The sequence below is a fragment of the Triticum dicoccoides genome, chromosome 2B (genome assembly GCF_002162155.2).
Source record: "Triticum dicoccoides isolate Atlit2015 ecotype Zavitan chromosome 2B, WEW_v2.0, whole genome shotgun sequence".
Lineage (NCBI taxonomy): Eukaryota > Viridiplantae > Streptophyta > Magnoliopsida > Poales > Poaceae > Triticum > Triticum dicoccoides.
Window position 1 is genome coordinate 541,208,338 of NC_041383.1, and position 6,000 is coordinate 541,214,337.

The following is a 6,000-nucleotide window of genomic DNA, read 5'->3' on the forward strand; positions in this document are numbered from 1 at the left end:
ATCCATATTAATTTTCTCTGATTTAGTACAACTTTTGGATCGGAGGAAGTACTATTTTGTATAATGAGCATAGAATAGGAAATTCTGCTCTCAATAGAAAACTCAGTCATTTTTTGACTGGCTGTCCAGAATTAAGTCGAGGAAACTAGCCCACCTTTATTGGGCTAACCTTCTCTACAAGGAAAATGGGCTTTACCTGGAGTGTTCACCCAAGTTTTTCTTTCAACAAGTTCTATGCAATCAAACCAAACCAGGTCCAAAGGAGTTTCCTTATTACCACCCCCTAGGCGAAAACTAGAGTTTCGACATCTTCCGGCGATTTTCGCCGGAATCCTATCATCGGCGCTACTCTCGATCGCGATCGACTCCCCTCAAATCGGGCTCACTAAGGGGAATCCTTGAGATCTTTCCCTGCTGTGCTAGTCAGATCAGATCGTGGCTATGGCGGAGGGCAGGGGCTCTCATAGGGAGAAGGGGATGGAGACGGCGGAGGACCTACTAGCTTGCCTTACCTTGCAGGAGGAGGAAGATAATGACTTTGTGTGGGAGGAGGAGCTTCCAGACCTGATGGAGCCGACGAAGTGGCTGGCTATCGTGAGGGTTCACACACCCAAAACCTTCAGCCCTAATGCACTGTACGGCGACATGACGGCGGCCTAGAACTCGACGAAAATGGTAGTCTGGAGGAAGATCAGGGAGAACCTTTTTACGGTGCAATTTGGTTGCCTCGCGGATTGGAAAAAAGCCATGCTAGATGGCCCATGGCTGTTTAGGGATCAAGCTGTGATTCTGGAGGAGTATGATGGTTTCAAAAACCCTGATTCTTGAAAGCTCGATAAGATTGAGGTTTGGGCTCAGATCCATCGTTTGCCCGTATTTCCTTATTGAGCCGGCGGTGAAGGGGCTAGCTTCACGGATCGGCGAGATGAAGGAGGTGCAGTTGAAGCAGCCGGCGGGATTTTTCGGCGAATTTGTGAGAGTCAGAGTCAAGATTGATATAAACGCAAAAATCAAAAGATTTGTGACAGGAAAGAAAGGTGGGGAGAGGGTCAAGTACCAAGTCAAGTATGAGAACTGCCTATCTTCTGCTACAATTGTGGAGAGTTCGAGCATTGGCGTGAGGAATGTGGTGACGGAATACATGATGAATCGACCTTTGAGTGGGGTGACTTCTTATATGCAGATAATGTGAGAGCTCGTACAGCAGGGCGAGGTAGTGCTCAATCCCAGAGGAGGAGATGAGGTTTTTCGATAGGGGACGGGAGCAGTATAACCCGAACCAAAGCTGACGCTTCAACGCCCGGCCACCATAGACCCCTGCAGCAGCAGTTGGGTCACAGGAGAGCACACAGGAAGGGGATGGGGAGAACGCGAAGTCCAACCCACTACCCGTAGTGGCGATGGATGTGGCCATGCAGTCAAACAAACGCACATTGGTGGAGAATGCAGCCATTGTGCCGGAGGCTAATGCAGTAGGGGTTGATCCAGAGACATCACTTGTGCTGGTGGTGAAGGAGAAAATGCCTGCGGTTCCCCCCTCCCGCCATTGTATGTATTGCCAAGGAAGGATAGAAAGAGGACGAAGAAGGAGAGCACGGAGGACCAATCAGAGATGGGCGATGAGGTGGTTGAGGGTAGGAGCATGGAGGGGACTTCAACCACACATGATGCAATATCGGCAGACTCCCATGAGGAGTACCATCGGGTGCAATGATATCGTCAGGTGGAATTGTCATGGTGCGGGCAAAGCCGCGACAGTCAGAGAACTTCACGATATTGCGAAAAAGTTTGCCCCTACCCTGATTTGTATTATTGAAATGCAAATTGACGGAACTAGGGTAGAAAATTTAGCTGGGAGTATTGGGTATGACAGTGGCTATGTTGGAAGTAGTCAAGGAAGAAGTGCTGGTCTAGGCTTGTTTTGGAATAATCCAATAAAAATTGAAATTCTGGGTTACTTGGCTTATCATATTGATTGTTCGGTAGAGGAACCAGGGGCCAGTCAGTGGAGGGCAATAGTTTTCTATGGAGAAGCACAAACACATCTCAGGTACAAGGCATGGGATGTCTTGAAGGGGATTAGCACTTTGAGCAGTCTCCCTTGGCTATGCATCGGTGACTTTAATGAAGTTCTACGTTCGGATGAACATGAAGGTACGGGAGAAAGAAGTAATGCACAAATCTAGGGTTTTCGTGATGCGGTGGATGTTTGCATGTTGATGGATATTGGCTACCAGGGCCATTTTTGGACATTTGAGAAGAAGGTCATGGGAGGAAGTTACACTAGGTTCAGGCTTGACAGAGCCCTAGCTACTACTGAGTGGAACGAGCTGTACCCGGACGCACAAGTGAAGCATTTCTCAGCAGCGTCTTCTGACCACTGTCTCAATTCTATTGAACATGCATGGGGCCGTTCCTACGAAAAAGAAACATTGTTTCAGATACGAAGTGATGTGGGAGACGCATGAAACCTGGGGAGAAACGATACTAGCGAACTGGGCCGAAGGGGGTGCAGCGGAGAAACTTGATGACCTGCGAGCCAAACTAGCCAGAGTTGCAGGGAGGTTGTGGTCGTGGAATAGTAATACATTTGGTATGGTCAGAAAAGAAATCAAAGGCCTGAAGATGGAGTTGGAGTGGCTACAAAATGTACCAGGCAGAACAGGGCTGAGCCATATTGAGATTAAGATCAGCGAGAAGCTCGTTGAACTCTACCACAGAGAGGAGTTGATGTGGAGACAAAGATCCCGTCCTGAGTGGCTCACAGCAGGTGACAGAAATACGAGGTTCTTCCATCTTTGGGCAAGCCAGCGAAGATAGAGAAATATGATCAAAGCCTTAGCAAATTCTTTGGGCATCCTTACTGATGATCAAGAGAAACTAAAAACTATGGCAAATGATTTTTATAAAACCCTTTACACATCTGAAGGGGTAGCGGGAATGGATGATGTCCTCTCCAAGGTCCTAGAGAAGGTGACGGAAGATATGAATGCAATGTTGATTGCGCCGTACACTTATGATGAGGTAAAAATAGTGCTCTTCCAAATGTTCCCAACCAAGTCGCCGGGACCGGACGGATTTCCTGCCCATTTTTATCAGGGACATTGGGACATTTGTGGACACGAGCTGACTAAGGCAGTACTCAAAATTGTCCGGGGAGAGGAAGAGGTAGACTGCATTAACGACACGATGCTCGTCCTAATACCGAAGGTTTTAAACCCAACTCTTCTTTCTCAGTTTCGTCCCATCATTCTATGTAATGTGATCTATAAAATTGCATCAAAAGTTGTTGCAAATAGGCTCAAGTTGATCCTTCCAGATATTATTTCAGAGGAGCAGCCTGCCTTTGTCCCAGGGAGGCTGATTACAGATAACATAATTTGTGTGTATTAATGCATGCACTTTATGAAGATGAGTAAGTCCAGATCTAATAGCTTTTGTGCTTTGAAGCTTGATATGATGAAAGCTTATGATAGATTGGAGTGGCCATACCTGCGGGCAATGATGGAGAAGTTGGGCTTTGCTCACTCCTGGATCAACATTGTAATGGGGATGGTGCCGTCAGTATCATTTTCAGTCCTGTTTAATGGTGAGAAGCTAGAGAAATTCACTCCTACCAGAGGTATCTGACAGGGAGATCCTATATCTCCTTATCTCTTCTTGATTGTAGCAGAGGGCCTTTTGTGCCTTTTGAAATACAGTTCTCAGTCGTGTGCGTTTGAAGGAGTTAGGGTGGCTCCAACAGCCCTGGTTGTTAACCATGTACTCATTGCTGACGATAGCCTGCTGCTTTTCAAGTCAAGTGTTGAGGGGGAAACGATGGTGTCAAACCTTTTGGAGACATATTGTAATGCTTCAGGCCAGAGAATTAACCATGACAAATCTTCTATTCATTTCAGCAAAGGATGCCCGCAAAATCTAAGAGATGGCATAAAGAACACTCTCAATGTGTTTAATGAAAGCCTAAGTGATAGATACTTACGGATGCCCACTGATGTTGGACAGTCAAAGATGGGTACCTTCAAATATCTCAGGGACAGATTCTGGGAGAAGGTTAGAGGGTGGATGGAGAAACTCCTTTCTGCTGCAGGTAAGGAAGTACTTGTTAAGGCAGTTGCTCAGGCAATACCTGTGTACTCAATGGCATGTTTCAGGTTACCATGAGGCCTATGTGAGAACATCACGTCGATCATCCGATAGTTCTGGTGGGGGAGCAAGCAAAGTAGAAGGAAACCAACATGGGTGTCATGGGATATTATGACAAAGTTGAAGTATCTTGGCGGCATGGGGTTCAGGGACATGGAGATTTTTAATCTCGCCTTGCTTGCACGGCAGGCTTGGAGGCTGCTGGTTGAACCCAATTCTCTTAGTGCAAGGATTTTGAAAGCAGTTTATTTCCCTATGTAGGATCGAAAGTTTGTCTAGAGGGGGGGGGTAGACTACTTGGCCAAATAAAAATCTAGCCTTTTCCCAACTTTAAGTCTTGGCAGATTTTAGCAACTTAGCACAAGTCAAGCAATCAACCTACACATCCAATTCTAAGAGTATGGTAGCGGAATGTAAAACATTGCATATGAAGGTAAAGGGAAGGGTTTGGAGAGGGCAAACGCAATGTAGACACATAGATTTTTGGTGTGGTTCTAATAGGTGGTTGTCGGTGTCAAAACCGGCGGATCTCTGGTAGGGGGTCCCGAACTGTGCGTCTAGGTGGATGGTAACAGGAGACAAGGGATACGATGTTTTTACCCAGGTTCGGGCCCTCTCGATGGAGGTAAAACCCTACTCCTTCTTGATTAATATTGATGATACGGGTAGTACGAGAGTAGATCTACCACGAGATCAGAGAGGCTAAACCCTAGAAGCTAGCCTATGGTATGATTGTTGTTCGTCCTACGGACTAAAACCCTTCGGTTTATATAGGCACCGAAGAGGGTTAGGGTTACACATAGTCGGTTACAATGGTAGGAGATCTACATATCCGTATCGCCAAGCTTGCCTTCCACGCCAAGGAAAGTCCCATCCGGACACGGGATGAAGTCTTCAATCTTGTATCTTCATAGTCTAGGAGTCCGGCCAACGGTGATAGTTCGGCTATCCGGACACCCCCTAATCTAGGACTCCCTCAGTAGCCCCTGAACCAGGCTTCAATGACGATGAGTCCGGCGTGCATATTGTCTTCGGCATTGCAAGGCGGGTTCCTCCTTCGAATACTTCATAGAAGATTTTGAACACAAGGATAGTGTCCGGCTCTGCAAAATAAGTTCCACATATCATCTTAGAGAGAATAATATTTACACAACTTCAATCTGCTGACGTATTCCGTGGCATCACACCACGGCCAAGTCTTTATTCGAATCGTCTTTACTGTTCCACCTCAGCACGTTTAGCGAGGCGGTTTCCTTGGCACGTCTTGTCAAATCAGAGATCGTGTCCCCTTATTCCGGGATTCACATCAATACGGGCGTGGGTAACCCAACCATGCCATCAATTACGGTGCTTGGGAGATAAGCGAGTTTTACCAGGCCAGTGGGGACGCATAGCTTCGTCCGTCCATATAAAGGGATAAGGATCCACTTTTTCACACACGCCTTCTCCTCCTTTGCTCATCCATTTTCGCGCACTCGAGCTCCAGCGCCCAAGTCCGCACATCTCGCCTCAACCTTTCCCAGCCATGTACGGAGCGGGAGGCAAGTGGATGGCCTCCTCCGTCACGGAGGGGCACATCAAAAAGTTGAGGAATGCCGGATACCTGCACAACGACATCGCGCACCGGCTTCCAGACGAGGGGCAGCTCGTCCCCACCCCTAGGCCCCATGAGAGGGTGGTGTTCCTCCCCCATTTCCTCCGCGGACTGGGCTTCCACTCCACCCATTTGTTCGGGGGCTCATGTTCTACTACGGCCTGGATTTCCATGATCTGGCCCCGAACTTCATCCTCAACATCTCGAAGTTTACCGTCGTGTGCGAGGCCTTCCTCCGCATCAAGCCCCACTTTGGCATA